The 23,454-nt window shown below is 42.7% G+C and overlaps 1 non-coding gene and 1 pseudogene across 1 annotated transcript; both read left to right on the top strand.

Annotated features, from left to right (window-relative positions):
• Positions 1–14,050: 14,050 nt before the first annotated feature.
• LOC148001934 (18S ribosomal RNA) lies at positions 14,051–14,935 on the top strand (annotated as a pseudogene; the record flags this gene model as incomplete).
• A 1,072-nt stretch (positions 14,936–16,007) lies between these two features.
• On the top strand, positions 16,008–16,160 carry LOC148001933 (5.8S ribosomal RNA). The gene has a single exon (XR_015634985.1). It is a non-coding gene; the product is annotated as a 5.8S ribosomal RNA (ribosomal RNA).
• The last annotated feature ends 7,294 nt before the right edge of the window (positions 16,161–23,454 follow it).

The following is a 23,454-nucleotide window of genomic DNA, read 5'->3' as shown; positions in this document are numbered from 1 at the left end:
TGACCTCTGGAAGAGCAGTCGGGTGCTCTTAACCGCTGAGCCATCTCTCCAGCCCTTGTAAAATGTTTTTGAGTAATTTAGTAAATATGTAATTTATTTATATGTGTATATAGATATCTGTCTGACACACAGTTAGATACACATAATAAATACATAGGTTCTTTGTATATTTGGTTTTGTCATGGAGTATACTGGTTTCTCCATCTTTGTTAATTGACAGTTTTGCTGGATAGAATAACCTGGATTTGTGTTCTCTTAGGGGCTGTATGACATCTTCCAAGGATCTTCTGGCTTTAATAGTCTCTGGTGAGAAGTCTGGTGTAATTCTGATAGGTCTGCCTTTATGTGTTACTTGATATTTTCCCTTACTGCTTTTAATATTCTTTCTTTGTTTTGTGCATTTGGTGTTTTGACTATTATGTGATGGCACAGATTTCCTTTCTGGTCAATCTATTTGGAGTTCTGTAAACTTCTTGTATGTTTATGGGCATGACTTTCTTTTCTTTAGGGAAGTTTCCTTCTACAATTTTGTTGAAGATATTTACTGGACATTTATTTTGGAAATCTTAGCTCTCTTCTATACCTACTATCCTTAGGGTTGATCTTTTCATTGTGTCTTGGATTTCCTCAATGTTTTGGGTTAGGAGCTTTTTGCGTTTTACATTATCTTTGATGGTTGTGTCAGTGTTTTCTGTTATCTTCTGCCGATGAGATTCTCTCCTCTATCTCTTGATTTCTGATTGAAAATACTTGTGTTTCTGACTCCTGATCTCCTTTCTTCTTTTTCCATCTCCAGGGTTGTCACCCTTTGTGCTTTCTTTATTGTCTCTATTTCCATTTTTGATTCCTGGATGACTTTGTTCAATTCCTTTACCTGTTAGTTTGTGCTTTCCTGTAGTTCTTCAGGAGATTTCTGTGTTTCCTTTTCAAGGGCTACTATTCCTTACCTGTGTTGTGCTGTATTCCTTTAAGATAGGTATTTATGTCCTACAAAGTATAATAGATCGACAACTCAAACACAAGGAGGAAATCTAACCCTAGAAAAAGCACAAAAGTAGTCTTCTTGCAACAAAGCCAAAGGAAGAGAAATACACAAATATAATTCCATCTCTAACAACAAAAAAATAACAGGAAACAACAATCCTATTCTTTAATATCTCTTAATATCAATGGACTCACTTCTCTAATGAAAAGACATGGACAGAGTGGATACTTAAAGAGGACTCAGTATTTGCTGCAAAGAGGAAACCCACATAAGTGACAATGACAGACATTACCTCAGAGTAAATTGCTGGAAAATAATTTCCCAAGCAAATGATCCAAAGAAAAAATCTGGACTAGCCATTCTCGTATCGAATAAAATCAACTTTCAACTAAAAGTTTTCAGTAAAGATAAGGAAGGACACTTCATATTCATCGAAGGAAAAGTCCAACAAGATAAACTCTGAGTTCTGAATATCTATGCTCCAAAGGCAAGGGCACTTGTATTCATAAAAGTAACCTTACTAAAGCTCAAAGCATATATTGCATGTCACACAATAACAGTGGGAGATTTCAACACTCCACCTTCATCAATTGCCAGCTCATTGACACAGAAATTAAACAGAGACATAGAGAAACTAACCTAAGTTATGAACCAAATGGACGTAACAGATATTAATAGAACATTTCATCCTAAAACAAAAGAATATACCTTCTTCTTAAAACCTCATGGTATCTTCTCCAGAACTGACCATATAATTGATCACAAAACAGACCTCAACAGATATAATATTGAAATAATTGCATGCATCCTATCAATTTACCATGGACTAAGGCTTGTTTTCAATAACAACAATAGTGAGAGAAAACTCATGTATACATGGAAGCTGAATAACACTCTACTCAATGATAACTTGGTCATGGAAGAAATGAATTAAAGACTTTTTAGGATTTAATGAAAATAAAGGTACAACGTACCCAAACTTTTGGAACACAATGAAAGCAGTGCTAAGAGGAAAACTCACAGCTCAAAAAGAAATTGGAGAGAGCATACATTAGCACCTTGACAGAACACCTAAAACCTCTAGAACTAAAAGAAGCAAATGCACCCAAGAAGAGTAGAAGGCAGGAAATTCTATTAAACTCAGGGCTGAAATCAACCAAGTTGAAATAAAAAAGGAATATACAAAGAATCAACAAAAGTGGAAGTAGGTTTTTTGAGAAAATGAACAAGATAGATAATAAACCCTTAGCCTGGCTAACCAGAGGGCACAGGGTATCCAAATTAACAAATCAGAAATGAAAAGTAAGACATAACAAGAGAATCTGAGGAAATTCAGAAAATAATCAGATCCTACTACAAAAGCTTATATTCAGCAATACAGGAAAATCTGTATTGAATGGATAATTTTCTAGACAGATACCAGGTACCAAAGTTAAGTCAGGATCACACAAAGCATCTAAACAGTCCCATAACTACTAAAGAAATAGAAGCAGTTATTAAAAGTCTCCCAACCAAATAAAGCCCAGGACCAGATGTGTTTAGTGCAGAATTCTATCAGACCTTCATAGAAGATGTCATACCAATATGGTGCAAACTATTCCACAAAATAGAAAAAGAAGGAACACTAGCCAATTCCTTCCATGAAACCATAATTATGCTTGTTGCTATTCAATATTGGCTGCGCCCGTCCAGAAAGAGCACACCAAACCAATACCAACACGGTTCCATGTGGTGAGATTTAATAATTCCCTTATTAAATACAAGGGGAAGGGGCCAGAGAAAGAACAGAAAAGAGAGTGAGGGTGGAGGGAGTCTGCTTGTATTTGTACTGTGTGGTAAAGATGCCCAGGTGGAGGTGAGACTTGAGCCAAAACGTCTTCTGGGAATGTATGGTGTTACTGCTAAAGGCAACACTTGATACCAACAATGCTTATACCTAAACCACACAAAAAAACAAGAAAGAAAGAGAACTTTAGAGCAATTTCCCTTATGAATATCAAAGAAAATACACTCAATAAAATTCTTACAAACCAAATCCAAGCAACCATCAAAATGATAGTCCTTCATGATGAAGTAGATTTCATCCCAAGGATGCAGAGATGGTTCAATATATGGAAATCCATCAATGTAATTCACTAGAGGGGCAGGCAGGGAAAGGTACCCTGATTCCTGATGGAGATAGGTAGAATCCCCAGGACACTTAAAGGGGACTGCCAGTGCCTTCCCAATTTCCCAGGATATCAGTTCCCCCCAAAGACCCCTTTACAGAGGTTTGAGACAGACCAGTCATGTAGGGCAATGCTGCAAGCCCCTTGACCACAGGTCATGTAGGCTCAAGACAGATCAGAGGTAGAAGCAGGATCACACCTACAAATAAGTATATGAGGAGGTCTTCCCAAGCTCTCAGGACAAACCAATAGGAAGTACCTTCTGTCAGACACTGACCCATTTACAAAACTATTTAAGCACAATGAAAGGCGTGCAGGAATTATCGTCTACGAGCTTGTTATAAGAGCTGTTACTCTGCCACTTGGACATGAGATCTGCTCTCCGGAAATCATCACTTCCAGAATCTCCCTTGCACTCCTCACTGGCTAGTCAGTCCCCTGCTGGTTCAGCCCAGCCCAGGTAACCAAAGTGGCAGGCAGTCGGGGTAAGGAGAAGGACCCGCAGTTGGGGGGGCAAATAAATGGTCCCCCTCCCTGACTGAGATCTTTCTCCCTTTACCTGTACCCACACAACTAGCCAGCCTGGTCAGAGATCACTGTGGAGCGCACTCGGGCACCAGAGCCCTAAAATGTAGTGGTGGAACAATGATCAACAAAACTGCAGTGCGGGAAGGTGAGTCACCTCCCCCAACTCTGGAGACTAACAACCTATCTTTTCCTGCTGAGTTTTCAGTCAGCACCATCTCAAGCTTAGGTCAAGCTGAAGGGGCACCTGAAGGCTCCTGGCCAGAGCTACTCTCTGGGGTTGGCTAAAGGTCCCTCTAGCCCCTGTCTAAATCCAGACAGCCTGCAAAACAGCCTGCAATCGGTTTTGGCAGACTCCCTACCTAACCTGGTAACACAGCAGACACTTAAATCTACAGGGCACCTAGTTCTTTAATCTGCAGAAAGGCTTAACGTTTTGGACTTCTGTGGAATGCCCCAAAGCCGATATGCCAAGGGAATGTTCCCATTGGACAAACCGTTTCTCCTCTTTTCTGTGACAGTTAAGTGACACACACGAAAACACAACATTAAAAAAAATTCCTCAGTTCCTGCACCCCCCCCACCCCCTGCCGGCAGTGTTGTTGCAGCTTTCCACAGCCCAACACCCACCCTGTGGCAGTGTGGGGTAAGTGTGGTCAAACTTCTAAGTCCTGTATCACCTAGGGGATGTGCCCTGTGGCAGAGCTGATGCCAAAAACCCCCAAGGCTTCAAAGGAGACACTAAGCAGACTGTCTGCTCCTCTGTCTCCCCCCCCAGTACAGGACTCCATTAAAAAAACAAAGGAGCTTCCACTTGCAACTCCCTTTACTCCACCTCACCCCATCCAACTAAGGAGATCTCTCCTTAGAGGTAGTTGTTAAAACAGCCAACCAGATAAAGACCACATTAGGACAGAAGCTATCACCTATAAAGACAATGGAATACCCAAGGAAATCCAGAACCCCACCTCCAAATCACCCCCAATTCTAAGGGCCACTGTTGAGAGCACACCTAAAAGCTCTAGAACAAAAAGAAATAAATAAACCCAAGAGGAGTAGAAGGCAGGAAATAATCAAAATCAGAGCTGAAATCAACCAAGTACAAACAAAAATGAGTATACAAAGAATCAGCAAAACCAGGAGCTGGTTCTTTAAGAAAATCAACATGATAGATAAACCCTAAACTAACCAAAGGTCACAGAGAGTGTATCCAAATTAACAAAATCAGAAACGAATAGGGAGGCATACCAGCAGCATCTGAAGAAATTTAAAAAAAAAAATTAGATCCTACTACAAAAGTGTATATTCAACAAAACTGGAAAATCTGGAGGAAATGGACAATATTCTAGACAGACATTAGGTACCAAAGCTACATCAAGAACAAATAAACCATCTAAATACCCCCATAACTCCTAAAGAAATAGAAGCATTTATTGTTATTAAGAGTCTCCCAACCAAAAAGAGCCCAGGTCCAGATGGACTCAGGTCTGAATTCTACCAGACCTTCACAGAAGACCTCATACTAATGCTGTTCAAATGATTCTACAGAATTGAAACAGATGGAACACATCTAAATTCCGTCTATGAATTAATAATTGTATAATAAGATTATACAATTAATCTTATACTGAAACCACACAAAGACCCAACAAAGAAAAAGAAGTTCAGACCAATTTCCATTATTATTATTGATGCAAAAATACTCACAAATGACTTACAAACGGAATCCAAGAACACATTGAAATGATCATCCATCATAATCAAGTAGGCTTCATTCCAGGGATGCAGGGATTGTTTAATATATGAAAACCCATCAATGAAATCTACTATATAAACTAAGCGAAAGATAAGAATGACATGGTCATTTGATTAGATGCTGAAAAAGCATTTGACAAAGTTCAACACCCCTTCATGATAAAAGTCCTGGAAAAATCAGGAATTCAAGGCCTATATCTGTACATAGTAAAAGCAATATACAGCAAACCAGTAGCTAACATCAAACTAAATGGAGAGAAAATTGAAGCAACCCAACTAAAATCAGGAAGTAAACAAGACTGCCCACTCTTTCCCTACTTATTCAATCTAATAGTCGAAGTCATAGCCAGAGCAATTAGAGAGTGAAAAGAGGTCAAAGGGATACAAATTTGAAAGGAAGAAATCAAATTATCACTATTTGCAGATGATATGATAGTATAGTTAAGTGACCCCCAAAAGTTCCAGCAGAGAACTACTTAACTTGATAAACAACTTCAGCAAAGTGCCGGGGTATAAAATTAACTCCAACAATTCAGTAGCCTTCTTCTACTCAAAGGATAAACAGGCTGAGAAAAAAATAAGGGAAATGACACCCTTCACAATATTCCCAAGTAATATAAAATATCTTGGTGTGACTTTAACCAAGCAAACGAAAGATCTGTATGACAAGAACTTCAAGTCTCTTAAGAGAAATTTGAGGAAGAACTGAGAAGATGGAAAGATCTTCCACGCTCATGGATTGGCAGGATTAATATAGTAAAGATGGCCATTTTGCCAAAAGCAATCTATAGATTCAATACAATCTCCATCAATATCCCTACTCAATTCTTTATAGAGATAAAAAGAGCAATTTGCAAAACCCAGGATAGCGAAAACTATACTCAATATTAAAAGAACTTCTGTGAGAATCACCATCCCTGACTTCAAGCAGTATTACCGAGGAATCGTCATAAAAACTGTATGGGATTGGTACAGAGACAGACAGATAGATCAGTGGAATAGAATTGAAGACCCAGAAATAAACCCACACACCTATAGTCACTTGATCTTTGACAAAGGAGCTAAAGCCATCCAATGGCAGAAAGATAACATTTTCAACAAATGGTGCTGGTACAATTGGAGGTCAGCATGTAGAAGAATGCAAATTGATCCATTCTTATTACCATGTACAAAGCTTAAGTCCAAGTGGATCAAGGCCCTCCACATCAAACCTGATACACTCACACTAAGAGAAGAAAAATGGGGAAGTGTCTCGAACACATGGGCACTGGGCAAAATTTCCTGAACAAAACGCCAATGGCTCATGCTCTAATATCAAGAATTGACAAATGGGACCTCATAAAGCTGCAAAGCTTTTGTAAAGCAAAAGGCACTGTCAATAGGATGAAATGGCAACCAACAGATTGGGAAAAGATCTTTACAATTCCTACATCTGATACAGGGTTAATATCTAAAACATACAAAGAACTCAAGAAGTTAGAATCCAGAGAGTGAAATAACCCTATTAAAAATGGGGTACAGAGCTAAACAAATCATTCTCAGCTGAAGATTATCGAATGGCCAAAAAACAGCTAAAGAAATGTTCAACATCCTTAGTCATCAGGGAAATGCAAATCAAAACAACCCTGAAATTCTACCTCACACCATTCAGAAAAGCTAAAATAAAAAACTCAGTTGACAGCAGATGCTGAGGAGGAGGTGGAGAAAGAGGAAAACTCTTCCATTGTTGGTGGGATTGCAAACTGGTGCAACCACTTTGGAAATCAGTCTGGAGTTTCCTCAGAAAATTGGAGATTGCACTACCTGAGAACCCAGTATACCTCTCTTGGGCATATACCCAAAAGATGCTCCAACATACAACAAAGACACATGCTCCAGTCTGTTCATATCAGCCTTATTTATAATAGCCAGAAGCTGGAATGAACCCATATGCCCTTCAACAGGGGAATGGATACCAAAAAGTGGTACATCTACACAGTGGAGTACTACTCAGCTATCAAAAACAATGAGGTCATGAAATTCATAGGCAAATGGAATGAATTAGAAAATATCATCCTGAGTGAGGTTACTCAATCACAGGAAAGCACACTTGGTATGCACTCATTGATAAGTGGATATTAGCCAAAAAGCTCGAATTACCCAAGATGCAATCCACAGACCACAGGAGGCTCAAGAAGAAGGATGACCAAAGTTCAGATGCTCCCACTCCTTCCTAAAAGGGGATATATATATATATATGTTTGTGTGTGTGTGTGTGTGTGTATGTGTGTGTGTATGTGTACGTGTATGTGTATGTATATGTATGTATGTGTATGTGTATGTATATGTATATGTATATATATGTATACTAGATAAGATTGATGAGATGATGATTATAAAATGCATCTTGAAAGGAACCGGATATAGATCTCTCCTGCGAGACACATCCAGAGCATGTCCAATACAGAAGTCAATGCTAGCAGCAAACCACTGATCTGAGAACAAGAGCCTTGGAGGGAATTAGACGAAATATTGAAAGAGTTGAAGGAGCATGCAACCCCATCAAAACAACAATGCCAACCAAACAGAGCTTCCAGGGCCTAAAACAGTTCCGAAATACTATACATGGAATAATCCAGGGCTCCACCTGCATATATAGCAGAGAACAGACTTGTTGGGGCACCAGGGGAAGGGGATGCCCCTGGTCTTGCCAAGGTTGGACCACCAGTGCAGGGGAATATGGGGGGGGAATAAAGTAGATGTTTAGGGGGAATACCTGTGTGGGGTAGGGGGATGGGAGGAAATGGGGGCTTATATACAGGAAATTGGGAAGGGGAATAATGTTTGAAATGGAAGTAAAGAAATATATCTCATAAAAATTTTTAAAAAATTAAAATTTAGGAACCAAGAAGATGCCAATGCCAGTTCTAGCTATAATGTTTAGGTCCTGAAATGGAGAAAGTGAGTTAATAAAAGTGAAGACACTGACCACCTTTTGATTTTCAGGCAAGTGGCCACAAATAACTTGAGCCTTCTATATTTATACAATGACAAATGTGCTTACCCAAGCAGTGATAGCATTGCTTACATTATTAAAAAAAACATAATATCCACATTTCAAAAGCTCTATCTTTACACAAAGCCCCCGATAGTTCCCCCTCCTCCTTCTCCCATTCCTTGGATCAATCACCACCTAAACTTATTTTGCATTAAAAAGCACAATTTCAGCAAGACAAAAGAGATGTCTGGCCAGGCATGTCCTGTAAACAGGAAGACATAACCCGTCTGGTAGCAAACATGGTTACATAGTTATGCATGGTGAGAGGCCGAATTAAACATTTGTTGGTAAACTATCTCTAGTTATTATCTCCTATCATAATTCCCTTTTAATTGCAGACAGACAAGTTCATTTTACAAAGCAGATCTTCTAGACATCTTTCTAATATATAGATCTTTGTGAGATGTAATCATTCTAAGAGCCATTTTCAAGTCTCTATCAATCCAACATAATCACTACATTTCCCATGTCTCCATTGATCAGATATAGCTTCTTAAATATAGTTATGTAAGCAGGACCTACCTCTCTCCACAACTGACACAGACTTGCTCAGTGTGACTGGGTAATTCTCTAAAGATATGATTATAAGTCTCAAATTCCCAGGATTTTTGGTAACATCTGGAGGATTGATAGATACAAAAAGAGGTGAAGAACATTTTATCCCTTGAAAGAGTTTTGAGAAAGATGTAGAATCATCCACAGTGACGTAGCCTGTGTGACTCCAGATGGCCTTGTCCATGACTGATGAAGTGATACAATTTTGATAATGACTATATGCAGTACAATGAAGGAAAGGAGAGCCTGTAGGGCATGCAAACTTGGTACTAAATATAAAGGCCACCAAATTTCCCTTGTCAACTAAGAAGTGGTTTAAATGGACTTGCCACATTAGAATCCTGTCACTGAATCACTCATATGCTATTCCTTGCAGCAGCTACATGGCCACTGCCAGAAAGAGGTAGCACCTCTGCTAAATTATATCTGATACATGCATGAGGATCTGAGTGCAGTCTCCAGAGAACATGTAAAAAGTCATGGGACTGTGTTCCAAGCTAATCATCCTGGTGCCTGTGAAATGGAGAAGAAAGAAACCCTGTTGCTTGACAGAGCCCCAGTCTAGCTAAATTGGTAATTCCATGGTCAGCTTGAGACCATGTCACAAAATCAATACAGTAGAGAGTGACTGAGAATGATACCCAGTATTGACCTTTGACCTCCTTATTCCCACCTGTGGACATGCACCTGCAGACACATGTATCCCCACACAAACATGTACACACAAATTTCTGCGACCTTATAAGCAGACTCAAGCCTCTTTAGAAAGTTTCATGTCAATTTTTACCCCGCAACATCTCTCATACAGCACACTGTTCCTTATTGTTTGCACTTTATCTCTTCTTAGTTTTAGATATAGTATGCCCATTGTCTATCATAATGAACTTCATCTTTAAAAATAACCTCAGAATCATTATATTCATTCAGCCTCCTTGTCTTTAGGCAACAGAAATCATTTTTTTAACTTATTTTTACAGGAGACTGGAGAGATGACGGAGAAGTTAAGAACATGTATTACTTTTGAAGAAGACCCATGTTAGATTCAAAGAACTAGATGACTCACAATCACTGGTAATTTCAGTTTCAGGGACCCAATACCCTTCCTTTTCTAGCCTCCACAGGCAACCCTATGCATGCAAATACTCACACATAATTTAATAAAGACACACACCCCCCCCCCACACACACACGTTTACAATTTAAATTATTTTCTGGCCTTATTTTTTTTTTTACTAGGACGAAGAGGGTAAAATTATTCAATCTTCTTCAAATTTCTGAAGGGGAACAACATTTTGTCTTCTCAATAGGAGACAAACCCCTCCAGATTTAGAGGAATCTAAATCCAAGTTGACACAAGTGTCCATCATATACATTAATGTTCCTTTCGAATTGTCTTTTACTTTTCCATAATGGGTATTTCTTACAATTGTGTTGCTGTAGATTTGGTTTTACCACAGGCTTCTTTGATGCTCTGAGCTGTTTTGATTTTAATTTCTGCTCCCCTCTCAATTAGCTTCTCAGCCTACGTTGTTATTCTATCTTATCATTCACTTTATACCATCCATGCTCCATAAATTTGAAGAAGATAACAACAATTTCTGCTTAAAGTGTACTTCTTTTCCTTATAGTCACTGTATTGAAAAACATAGACTTTTGCCTTTAATTGTTGTTTTGTTTCTTTGCCACGAGCTTTTTCCTTGAGTATAATAATATTGTTTTATTCTTTTAAATGTATCCTTTCCAAGTAAGACAATAGAAAACTTGTGGGGGTGCTTTGTAAATGAATATGAGGATGATCCCTCTTGTCTACATTTTGATGTCTTATAAATTTGAAAAATGAGTGCTGATTCCCAACTAAATCCTGCACAGGCAACCACTGTGGAGAGTCCAGTGGAAGTGCTCCATGACTCCTGATGGATGTCAGATCCCCTTGGATTCATACACTTGACATTTTAAACTAATATATTACCCTAAACTCAGGTTGTTGGGGGTATTTTCTTTCATCCTCTACCTCATATCTCAGAAAGAATGAAGAATATTATATTGGAACAAGGTCACTTGATTCTATTTCACGATGTGACTAAGAAACCTGGAATCTCCTAGTGGTATTCCTGATTTGGGTATAAAGGAGAACATTTTGTTTTATTTCTCTAGTTACATATAGTACATTTCAGTGTAGATGCCTATTCCTCCACCATGGAAGGAAAGGTCCCTATAAATCTAAGTGATACAAATGCAAGTGCTATTGTCTGGTCACCCTGGTTACACAATTCCACTGTGGAAAAGTCTCTGGAATCTACATGCCCCATATTTAAGTTTTTTGATTCACCAATATGAGTAATACATGTTCATGAGTCTGAGCTTATAGTATCCAAGTCTTGTTTAGCTTATCTCTGCAAGACCAAGTTGCCTTCATATGAACTATATATGTATTCTTTTTTTTAATTCTCAATATTATGTTCTGTTGCTCTGTAATACTAGGCAGAAATTCCATGTATGTAATTTTTTTTCTTGCTCCAGAAATGGGAGAAACAGAACACACATATGTATAGAGATACTTTCTCTAAGTCTGGGTATGTATCAGCTTTACAGAATTCTTACCATATCTCATGTCAATTATTTCCTTACTTTAATTTATGCATATATTTTAAGTCCTATATTTATAGAATTCTAATTTTCTGATTCTTTTAGTTGAGTATTTGCTTGTTTCTGCATGTGATTGTACACATGTGGATGACAGAGTATAATTTATGGCATCCATTTCCTCCTTCCATTGTGTATGTCCCAAGGACCAAACCAAGGTTAACAGCCTTGGCAACAAATATCTTTACCTACTGAGCTATTTCACTCTTCCTAGTATATTTCATAATTTATCGTTGCAAGCCCAATTGCTACCCCATGCCAAAAAAGGAATGTTTTCTTGGTGGTGTGTGCTATAATCTAAAGCATTTCTTTAGATTAAGTCATTGTCCTCTTTAATACCCTATTATGACACATATAATATCTGTTGGCATGCAGAAACACATATACATATATAATTTCACTGACATACACTGTCGGTGCCCCATGCCTGCACTGAGACGGTACCGAGAATCGGGCGAAAGCCTGCGGAATTAAAGAAACACACACACACACACACACAGGTTATTATTAGCCATTCTTTTGTAAAATTTTTAATATCACTTCAATACACAAGCTTAGAGATATACACCCACAAACTCTCACCTACAAACTATATAGGAAGGTTTTTTATCAATGTGATATAAAACTAGAGATAACTTGGAAGAGGAAGAAGACATCTTTTTTTTTCTTTTTCTTTTTTCTTTTTTTTCGGAACCCAGGGCCTTGCGCTTGCTAGGCAAGCGCTCTACCACTGAGCTAAATCCCCAACCCCGGAAGAAGAAATCTTAACTAAGAAAAAAATTCTTCATAAGATTGTCCTATGAAAAAGCCTCTGGGCACTTTCTTGATCAATAATTTTGTTGGAGGGCCCAGCTCCCTGTAGGTTGTCCCACTGCTGGGTTTATTGTTCTAGCTTTTATAAAAACACAGGCTGAGCAAGCCATAAATATAGACCAATAAACAATCTTCTTCCCATGTCTCTCTAACATTTCCTGCCTGCTTAATCACTGGGATATCTTCCCACCCTACCTGATGCAACTAGGATTTGTTTTAGTGATTTTGTGTTTTGGACTGATGACTCCTAATGGGATCATAAAATAAGACTTAAGTTGAATCTTTCAACGTTCTAGAAAATGTGTAGAATAATTTTATTCTAATACCCCATCTTTGAGACACAGGACATCATATATGAAAGGTCAGAAAGTTTCTGCCATAAATATAGGCATCCTGAAAGGTTAATTCTTTACAGCCAATAGGTCCAGGTAAGAACTAGGTAGATAAATATTAGAAAATGATTGTACATTGTAAGGTTAGTTCATATAAGGAAGTAGCCATGTTTGAAAGTGTCATATAATTGAGGGCCAGGTAAAGTAGTAATTCAAAGAAAAAAGTGACAGAATGTATCACAGATAAAATATGCCCAAGTCACATGAGAACAGCGTAGGAATAGGAGAATAAACAAGAGTAGAGAAAGAGAGACAAAAATAGATAATAGAAAGACAGAGAGAAGTAGAGCAAGAAAGAGAAGTTGTCGTGTGTGGTATGTGTTTATGGAAGCTTTCTGGACATGATTTTACAGATTCAGGTTCTGAGAGAACAAACTATTCACTGGGGAAAACAGAAAAAGCTGGGGAATTAGAAGGATCCAGAAGATTGTAACACATTGTCCAAGTTAATGTGAGTCCAAGTAGAACAACTCATGAAGATGCCAAGAGAAACCATATTGAATCAGGCAGCTTGGAAGGTTGGATTACATGTAGGCTAGAAGCTCCTAGTATTAGGTCTATAAATAGTAGAACAGAGGGAAAAAATACTCTGGCCTAAACCTAAAGGACGTATTTGCATAGCTTGGGTAAGACTCTTATCTCATCACTTTATCTAAGAAAAGAAAAGTGACATTCACTTAGAAAGACATACAGACAGCCACACAGACAGACAGACAGACACACAAATACACAGAGACACACAAACACACAAACATAGAAACATAGAGCAGTGTGGGGAGGGAGGGAAGAAGAGAGGGAGGGAAGAAGGGAGAGAGAATGCTCGCAGTCAAGCATTGAACTGAGAACAAGGCTCCAAAAAGAGAAGTTAGAGAAAGAACTGAAGTAGTTGAAGGGGTTTGTCACCCCATAAGAGGAACAATATCAACCAACCAAACCCCTGCCCTCGATCTTCCATGGACTAAACAACCATCCCAAGAATACACAAGGATGAGCCTATGGCTCCATCTGCATATGAAGCAGAGGATTTCCTTTTCAGGCACCAATGGGAGCAAATACCCTTGGTCCTGTCATGGCTTGATGCCCCAGTGTAGGGAACTGTCAGAATGGGCAGGTTGGAAGGTGTGAGTGGGTGAGTGAGGAACTGCCCTCATAGAAAAGGAGGCATGAGGGCAAATAATAGCTGGTTTCTAGAGGGCAAATCAGGAAAGGGGATAATATTTAAAATGTGAATTAAAAAAATCCCCTCCCCCAATGAAAGAAAAAGAAAGAGAAATAGAGAAAGAAAAAGAAAAACAAATGGGGGTACATAACTAAACAGAAGCAGGCTGGCGATGTGGTGGCGTTATTCCCATGATAGTCAAGCAGCTTCCAGGAAACCAAAGTCTTAGGGTTCCAGGGGAGTATGGTTGCAAAGCTGAAACTTAAGGGAATTGATGGAAGGGCACCACCAGGCGTGGAGCCTGCAGCTTAATTTGACTCAAGACGGGAAACCTCACCCAGCCCGGACACAGACAGGATTGACTGATAGCTCTTTCTCGATTCCCTGGGTGGTGGTGCATGGCCATTCTTAGTTGGTGGAGCGATATATTTGGTTAATTCCGATAACGAACGAGACGCTGGCATGCTAACTAGTTACGGTACCCCCGAGCACTCTGTGTCCCCCAACTCCTTAGAGGGACAAGTGGCGTTCAGCCACCCAAGATGGAGCAATAACAGGTCTGTGATGCCCTTAGATGTCCGGGGCTGCACGCGTGCCACACTGACTGGCACAGCGTGTGCCTACTCTACGCCGGCAGGCGTGAGTAACCCATTGAACCTCATTTGTGATGGAGATCAGGGATTGCAATTATTCCCCATGAACAAGGAATTCCCAGTAAGTGCGGGTCATAAGCTTGCGTTGGTTAAGTCCCTGCCCTTTGAACACACCTCCCTTCGCTACTGCTGATTGGATGGTTTAGTGAGCCACGGCCATGGCGGAGCGCTGAGAAGACGGTCGAATTTGACTATCTAGAGGAAGTAAAAGTCGTAACGAGGTTTCCGTGAACCAGCGGAAGGATCATTAACGGAGAAGGCCGAGGGAGTGTCCGGTCCTTTCTCGGGCCTGTGTGAGTCCCTCCTCTCACCAGGAGGCGCGTCCCCGGGTCCCAGTCGCCTTCTTGGTGCGCGCTGCGGCCGGTCGGCCGAGTGAGCGTTTCGGGAAAGGCAGGGGACGTTATGGAGCAGTGCGGTGGGGGGTCGGGTCTGGTCTGTCGAGGGACCTCCTCTGTTCTCTCTCTCTTCCTCCCTCCTCTGCTTCCTTCCTCACCTCCCTGCGCCTGCCTCCACCTCCGCCTCCGCCACTGCTGCCTCCGCTGTAGCCGCCTGCTCCTCCCTTGGCCGCCAGCCAGCCACGGCCCTCGGAGGACTGAGGTCATTCTGCCTCTCTCTGAACCGGCTCCGTAATCTCATCTCGTGTGCACCGGGGGCGGTACATGATCTCTTCCCGGTCGGAGGCCGGGACGCGCTCGCAGTCCTCATGCCACCTGCTGCCCCTCCGCCACAGCTCTCCCGCTCTGACGGTGCTGGGGTGGCTCTGTCGCGTGCGGAGGGTGCCTGTGCCGCGGGTGGGCTCACGCACCCACACCGCCTTCTGGGCCTCGCGTGGCCGCCCCGCTCTTGTCCGGTACCTACCTGACCTGTTCCAGCGCGGAGGTTTAAAACCCGGGGGGGGGGTCACCCTACAGTCCGTAGGTCGTCCGTGGGAGGGCTTCCTGGTTCCTCCCCCCACCTGGTGCTCCCTCAGACTCAGCGGGCCCCCTCCAGCTGCCGGCGCTTCCAGAGGCGGCGGTCGGGGGTCCGTGTCGCGAGCCCCCTCTGGGCACCCGTGCGGTCCCAGCCAGAGCGCCCGACTTGCCCGCCCATTGGCCGGCCGCCGCCGTGTTTGGCGGCGTCCCATGTCCCATGTGTCCTGCCTTTCCGTTGCCGACCCTGTCTTTTTTTTTCATTTCACATGTATCCTTTAGTTTCCCGCTGGCTGGCCTGAGGTGGAGCCGCCTCGCCTTGTCCCCTCTCTTCCCATGCAGCAGGGGTGGACGGGTGAGCTGGTGCCATTGTTAGCACCCATACGAGTTCGCTCACACCCCAGATACCGATACGACTCTTAGCGGTGGATCACTTGGCTCGTGTGTCGATGAAGAACAAAGCTAGCTGCGAGAATTAATGTGAATTGCAGGACACATTGATCATGGAAACTTCGAACGCACTTGCGGCCCTGAGTTCCTCCTGGGGCTACACCTTTCTGGGAGTTGCTTGAGGATCTATTGCCGCCCCCACTGCGGTTTCGCTGCCTCAGGGGGCGCGCGTAGCGCGGCTGGGACTCTGCTCGCAGGGCCTCTCCCCTCGGCCCTCCGTCTCCCGAAGTTCAGATGTGGGCGGCGTCCGGCGGTCCTCCACGCCCGGTGGGTCTGCGAGCGCCTTGTCATCCACGTCCACCAGCGCCGCTCGCCGGCCACCCTCCTCGTGGCTCCTTCCTGCTCGCTCAGTCGCTCCCGCTCCCGCTCGTGGGGGGCCCAAGTCCTTCTGATCCAGGCCCAGCCCGTGGAGGGTGTGAGGCCGGTAGCAGCCCCCCAGCGCGCCGGGCCCAGGTATTCCCGGAGTCAGGTTACTTGGGAATGCAGCCCGAAGCGGGTGGTAAACTCCATCTAAGGCTAAATACCAGGAGACCAATAGCCAACAAGTACAGTAAGGAAAAGTTGAAAAGAACTTTGAAGAGAGAGTTAAAGAGGGTGTGAAACCATTAAGAGGTAAACGGGTGGGGTCAGCGCAGTCCACTGGGAGGATTCAACCCGGCAGCACGAGTTCGGCCGTGCCGGTGATCCCAGCGGATCTTTCCAGCTCCCCGTTCCTACCGACCCCTCCACCTGCGCGTTTTTTCTCCCCCCTCCACGCGTCCCGCTGTCGCCGTCCCTGCTCCTCCTAACAAGGGGGTCGGCGCGCGTTCAGGCGGAGGGCGAGGGGTGGGGGGGCGCGCGGGTTGGGCCGGGATTGGGGTTGGTGGGTGACCGCCCCAACCCTCCACCCCCCCACCCCCCCCCCCCGGGTCAGCTACTGCCCTCAGCCGGGCGCACTTCCACCGTGCCGGTGCGCAGAAACCAGCTATGGGACCGCTGGGAAGGCCCTGCGGGGAAGTTGCCTGGGGCAGCGGTGCGGCATCACCCATGGGCCCTGGAACACCCCATCCCGAGTGTTACAGCACATCCTCTCCATACAGAAGACACTGACAGACAGACAGACAGACAGACAGACAGACACACACACACACACACACAAATACATATTTAAATATTTAAAATGATGTTTAAAAAAAAACCGTCTTCCTGTTTAACAGAGGTTTAAAGGTAAGTTGGCTGACAGAACGTTTTTGTGGTTTTTTATTCTCTTTTTTACCAAAAAGGAGGTAGATTTGTTGGCCCTTCTATTAAAAGCCAAAGTATTAAGTGGCCAGCCGATGTTTCAACTTTTCCCATTCTGTTCCTTTCACGAAAACCAGGGAGTGTTGTTTCTTTGGCTCTTCCTTTTTGAAACAAAATGAAAGGAGCTCTACCAGTTGGCCTAGTTTCCCTGTTCATTTTTCGTCTTCCACGGTATGCTCGATGAAATAAAGTAAATAAATGAAGTTTCTAGTTATTTATTTGTTTGGGAGACCTGAACTCTCCCTCGAGATATTTCCATCTCCCTCCCCCCCCCACACACACACAAGTCCTCCTCCCTGTATGTGGGGGAAGCAGGATGGGTGAACTGGAGCTAGCTGAGAGGGGGTGGGGTGGGGTGGGGCTGGAGAATATGCATGTCCCTGAAGGTCTGTCCAGGAAATATTGATGCTGCCCTAGCATGCTTTGCTTCATTGCTGAGTCAGGGGGTGCCTCTTTAGGGGGGGCAAGTTTTCTGCCTCAAATCAGTGAGTGATGATTTCAGTGTGAATGTCTGATCCCTCGATGTCCTTTCAGTGCTCTGGCTCATGGCAAATGACTGAAGAAAACCTTAGTTAGACTCATACCCAGCTGTTTGGAAAGGGTAATGGAGTTGATAGCACACCCTCAGGTGTGCTCACTCTCAACACCCAGCCTCGCCCTGCCAACTCTGGATTTCTAAGTAAGCCTGAATCTGCACCATATTTACAGGATTTGGCATTTCTGATTCATGTTTAATGTTTAATTAAATAAAGCTTGTGAAGGGCTGGAGAGATGGCTACGAGGTTAAGAGCACTCACTGCTCTGCTCTTCCAGAGGTCCCGAGTTCCATTCCACAGAAACCACATGGTGGCTCACAACCTTCTGCAAAGGGATATCCCATGTACTCTACTGCCGTGTGTATATGAAAAGGGCTTTAGTGTACTCATATAAATGAAAATAAATAAATACACCTTTAAAAGAATGAAACAAAATGAAGCTTGCAAAGAAATTGAGCATCTTAAAATGCCAGGCACATTTATCCGCTCCTTTTATTTTATTTCGTGTGTGGATCACATAACCACAGAGGTGGTTCCCCTTTTCTTAACCTTGAAAGCCCAACTGGGACAGAAGTGCAAACTATCATCTACCTATCTGGGAGTGGAGTGGTTGGATACAGGGAGATGGAGCATTTGCAGTTAGTAAAGTTCTGCTGTTGGTTTTTATTTCTTTTCATTTTTGGATAGATATCGAGAGCCCCCCCTTTTTTTTAAGTACAAATTTTGTTTTCTGTGCAACATTCTGATCATAGCTTCCCATAGCAAAGCTCTTTCCAGATCCTTCCTCCCTATCCACCACCCCGTTCTACCCAAGGCCTGCCCTTATATGTGGTTGATGCATACCCAGGTGAATCTCCATTGGAGAAAGCATGATATTCACATCTCCTATGACTGTCAATGGCAGATGACTTAAATGCCAGTGAGTTTGGACTTGACTCCATTTTCCCCTTGGAGAACTGGGTTTGGATCTGTTGAACGAAGGCAGGCCCTCGGTTTTGAACCAAACAAACAAACACACCAAAAAATATTTAAAGCAGGCAACAACTGCCTGCACGCCAAGAGACTGTTGACTCCTCTTTGGAGCTAGTACGATGTGAAACTTGCAGAATCCACACAGCACAAAGGGAACACTTTAACAAATTATGAAGGAGAGAGAGAGAGAGAGAGAGAGAGAGAGAGAGAGAGAGAGAGAGAGAGAGAGAGAAAGAGAGAGAGAGAGAGAGCTGTTTATCTCCCTCCTCTAGTTTTTCAGACTAGAGATTTCATCTTCCACTGCTCTGGTGCTGGTGGTTTTACTGCTGGTTTGGGGGGATTGGGATAGGGATAGGGTAGGAAGAAAAAAGGCTTGAGTGCTGATTTTAAAGCTCTCTCTCTCTCTCTCTCTCTCTCTCTCTAAAGCTCTCTCTCTAAAGCTCTCTCTCTCTCCCTCTCCTCCCTCTCTCTCTCTCTCTGTACACACACACAAACACACACACACACACACACACACACACACACACACACACACACACACTTCCTAGGATGAAAGAAAAAAATGAAAAGGAAGGCACCCATAGTGATGCATGACTTTGATCTCACTTGGGTCTCAGCACTGGAGAGGAAGGTAGGAAGACCTATCTAGATGCAATGTGAAGAAGGCCTATGTCAGATGAGTTAATGGCTAGGGAACTGCTACCTGGCTAGTCTGCCATTTTCTTGCAGTTGCTAATATTATAAGGACACTTTCTCATTGGTTGTTTCTGCTGTTACTGCCAGAATTCATTACATATTCTGTTAGGTTCTTCTGTGTGATAACACACTCAGAAACCAAACACTGTAGAAGTAAGTCTAACTGCTTTCTTTGTTGTCTAGTTACCCGCAATAGTCTTGGACCTGAACTGAATACCCAGCAGCATTTCCCGCACCCACCCATGTGTAAGCTTTTATAAGCTGGACCACCAACACTAGAGGGACCGTGCAGACAGAGACTATTTGGAACCAGACTTCTATTTTGAGTTTTTGTTTTCTTGTTTTTTTCTCCTGGCCTGTCCTGTCCTGTCCTGTATGTTTGTCTCTCTGTCTGTAAATCCACACATATAGTTCTTTCCACGTCTTATATTTCAATACATATAATGCTTGTTGTGATCCTCATTTCATTCAAGGGTACTACTCTCTAGATCAGAGAAGCCCCCTTACAATTCTCCACAGGTAGTGATGACCGGAGTGTTCAGTGCGACTAAGCAGGAATTATATGGTTGCCGCCATTATACTTGATCTTACCGAAGGTAGGGTTGTGGGGCATGGTTGTCACGATGGTGACCAATAGACAGTGATTGAAGAGATGGAACAATTACCTACAATTCTCCCTCTCTGTCAACTGTTTCTCTGTCACTCTCTGTCTCTCTTCCCTCCTTCCCTCCCCCCTCTCTCCGACCTGAATGAACATTGGAACTAAAGTAAATGTACATGTGAAAAGAAGCCAGGTGTGGTGCTGCAGGTCTTTAATTGCATCACTTGAGAGGTGGAGGTGGGTAGAACTCTGTGAGCAGGCTGCAGACCTGATCCAGGTACTGATTTCCAGGGTTTTTGTGCAAATACCCCTTACTCAACTAAAGAAATGAAGAGGAAAATAAAGAAACAGATAAACCAAACAAACTAAGAAAAAGGAAAGGCAGTAATGGGGTGGCCTGGCATACAGAGGAGGGGCAAACATTTATCTGTCATTGCCTCCTCGTTTGAACACACAAGGGGGAGGGAGAGAAAGAGAGAGGGAGAGAGAGAGAGAGAGAGAGAGAGAGAGAGAGAGAGGGAGAGAGATAGAGAGAGAGAGAGACATCTGTTAATCTTTTTGTCTCCCTCCCCTAGTTTTTCAGACAGGGTTTCTCTATGAATTCCTCTGTAGACTGGTGGCTCAGAGGGCAAAGCTGCTGGCTGTTAAAGGTCTAGGTAAAATAATGTGATGGCCTAAGGGAATTGTTAAGGCCTAGATGCCGTGTGAAGGAGGCCTACATCAGATTGGTTACGATAACTCTGACCTGACTAGCCTGCCCTTTTTTACAGTTACTATTATTGCAAGGACGCCTTCTCATAGGTTGTTTCTGCTGTCACTGCCAGAGTTCATTACATATTCTCTTAGGTTCTGTATGACACAGACTCAGAAACCAAACATTGTAGAAGCCAGTGTGTCCTTGAGTGCGTGTCTACAGTGCGAGTGTGCGTGCATGCGTGCATGCCCAGGGCCATTCTAGAGCCCACCCCAGATTTGTGTTTCAGAGATCTTTACTTATTTATTTTTCCTGCTTTGGCTTGTGTAGGCACTAAGTCACCACACTTCCCAAAAAACAAAATGAAACAAAACAAAACAAAATCCACCAACAAATGGACCAAACCGAAACCCCAAGCCAAACAAACAAATATTCCTGCCTACCTGTCTGTCTATCAGGGCTACAACAGAGAAGTGGAATCTTGAATAACAAACCTAGAATACCTAAGTCTGCCTGTTTCCCCTCTTCCCGCCCTCCAGTGCCCCCAGCCCATCCCCTAGAGCTGTGAAAGCTGAAGTGGAATACAATCTATCATGTATAACTCACTCTGCTTTCAGGATTGAGGCACATGTTCTCTCAGCTGCTGGGAATTTGATCCAAGGGCCTTTAACTCTCCTGAGCTAATGTCCTCTGACCAGGATCCTAGTCCTTAGCCAATGGCAAATTTAAGACTGGGCCTCCTGCTTGTTCCAATTCAGGCTAAGAGTTCAGTGTCAGGCCACTCTCCTGAGCCCCACACAGGGCTGCCTGCATACTCTTGTGACTGCAATAGAGGCAGAGTGATCTCTGCCCAATCCTCTTCTCTCCTCTTTGTCACAGCCATGGTTCCCAAGAGCACTTGTCAAATACATCTATCTCTATCTCAAAGTTAAGTTCCCAGAGAATCAATCCCCATAACTGACCATAAATGAGGATTCATTCTGTGTATGTATATATTGTTGCAGTTTGTTGCAGTTTCCTCTCCAACACGAATTGGCCAGTACAATGAAAGTGCAACTCAATTAATATGAAAACAATCTAGCGTCTAGATTGGGCAGATCCACCCTACACTGTCCTATTCCTAGCTCCCAAATCCCTCATCCCTTGCACCTTTTATTTGCCAGGTCTCCAGCTTCTCCTTCTCCCAGGACAACTCTCTCCTCACTTCTTTCCTTTCTCCTCCCCTGACTCCTCCCCCTCCTGACTCCTCCCCTCTCCTGACTCCTCCCCTCTCGCTCCCGACTCCTCCCTCTGCCCAAATCTCAAGTTCTTGCCTTTATTTTACAAATTCAGAGAGAACTCGAACGCAAACCACAACATTTCTCCCTTTCTGTCCAGTTAAAAAACCTTTCCCCTATACATATGTGAACTAAGTATTATTACCATTCTGCAATTTATAAAACCAACAATACACTCATCATCCAGTCCATCAATTTTGTTCATCAACCATGTCATCTATACTAAAAACTATACCTGACTATATCCTGGTTCTAGATCCTATGCCACCTGAAAACAACCCTAACAGATTTATCATCTTTCCCAATACTAAACCGCTTGGGTTGTCTATGAGACTACCAGTCTCCAACCACATCAGAAATCCAAGAATGATTAATATTACCTGAAAATATGGGAAGCACAAAACATGGCTTCCAAGCTTAGCCAATTTATAGAGACTACTGATCACCTGGACAGTCCCCCTATTCCTTAATATGTCAGAGCTTCAGTCTTCAGCCTTCTGGCCAAGGATCATCTGACAGACCTTTGTAATGCAGATTTTGAAGGGCTGATCACCCTGCCTTGGCAGAGATTATCAGTCCAGTATTCTGCATAATTTGTCCTATTCTGGACAGTGTTTTGTCTGTATATGAATTGAAGCAATTTGCTCAGTGGCTGTGTCACCACGATTTGAGCAACTCCATTGATGCTCAATTTCTTCTTCGAGTCTAAGGGTTCCTGTCAGGGGCAGACAGGTCTCTAGTCAAATGATCTAGATGAAGAAATGTCCATAAATGGGTTATTCTGTGGACTTCTGACGCCCTTGAAGATTTCCTATCTACATAGGCGTTTCTGAACTGTTAAGCATAGACTACAGTTGGCCCTCTCTAATCGAAGTATTTCCAAAACCCATCTAAACTGACCAGAACCATGACTTTGCTATCTGGTCTTTAGTTGGTACTGGTTAATCAACTAAAAATAATGTATAATAGCAGTTATAGGACTGGGTCTAAGACTTGTATTCTTAGATGCATAGTGGAGGCACAATGCTTATGTTAAAGTAGCAATATTAATCTCAATTATAAACCAATAAGAAAGTATACCAATGAAAACCTCGCATTTGTGTAAAATGCATTCTATACCAATGAAAAGATTGCAGCTTCAACTTTGTATCAATTACAAACATTTCTATCAATGTAAGATATAGCTGTAAAATTTTGTTTAAGAGTAAGTTTGCTAATCTATCCCTGTTTGTCTATTTCTCTAACTTCTAGGTATTACTATATCACCCCCCCCTTTTTTTTTAAACTAAGAAGGATAGAAAAGAGGAAAGGAAATGTAGCAATCCCTGAGTTTAAATTCTCTAGTTCCCCCTGC

The sequence above is a fragment of the Rattus norvegicus genome, chromosome 12, assembly GCF_021556685.1.
Source record: "Rattus norvegicus strain SHRSP/BbbUtx chromosome 12, alternate assembly SHRSP_T2T, whole genome shotgun sequence".
In the NCBI taxonomy this organism is placed as follows: domain Eukaryota; kingdom Metazoa; phylum Chordata; class Mammalia; order Rodentia; family Muridae; genus Rattus; species Rattus norvegicus.
Note: the sequence above shows the minus strand (reverse complement) of the source record. Positions and strands in the feature narration are given on the sequence as shown.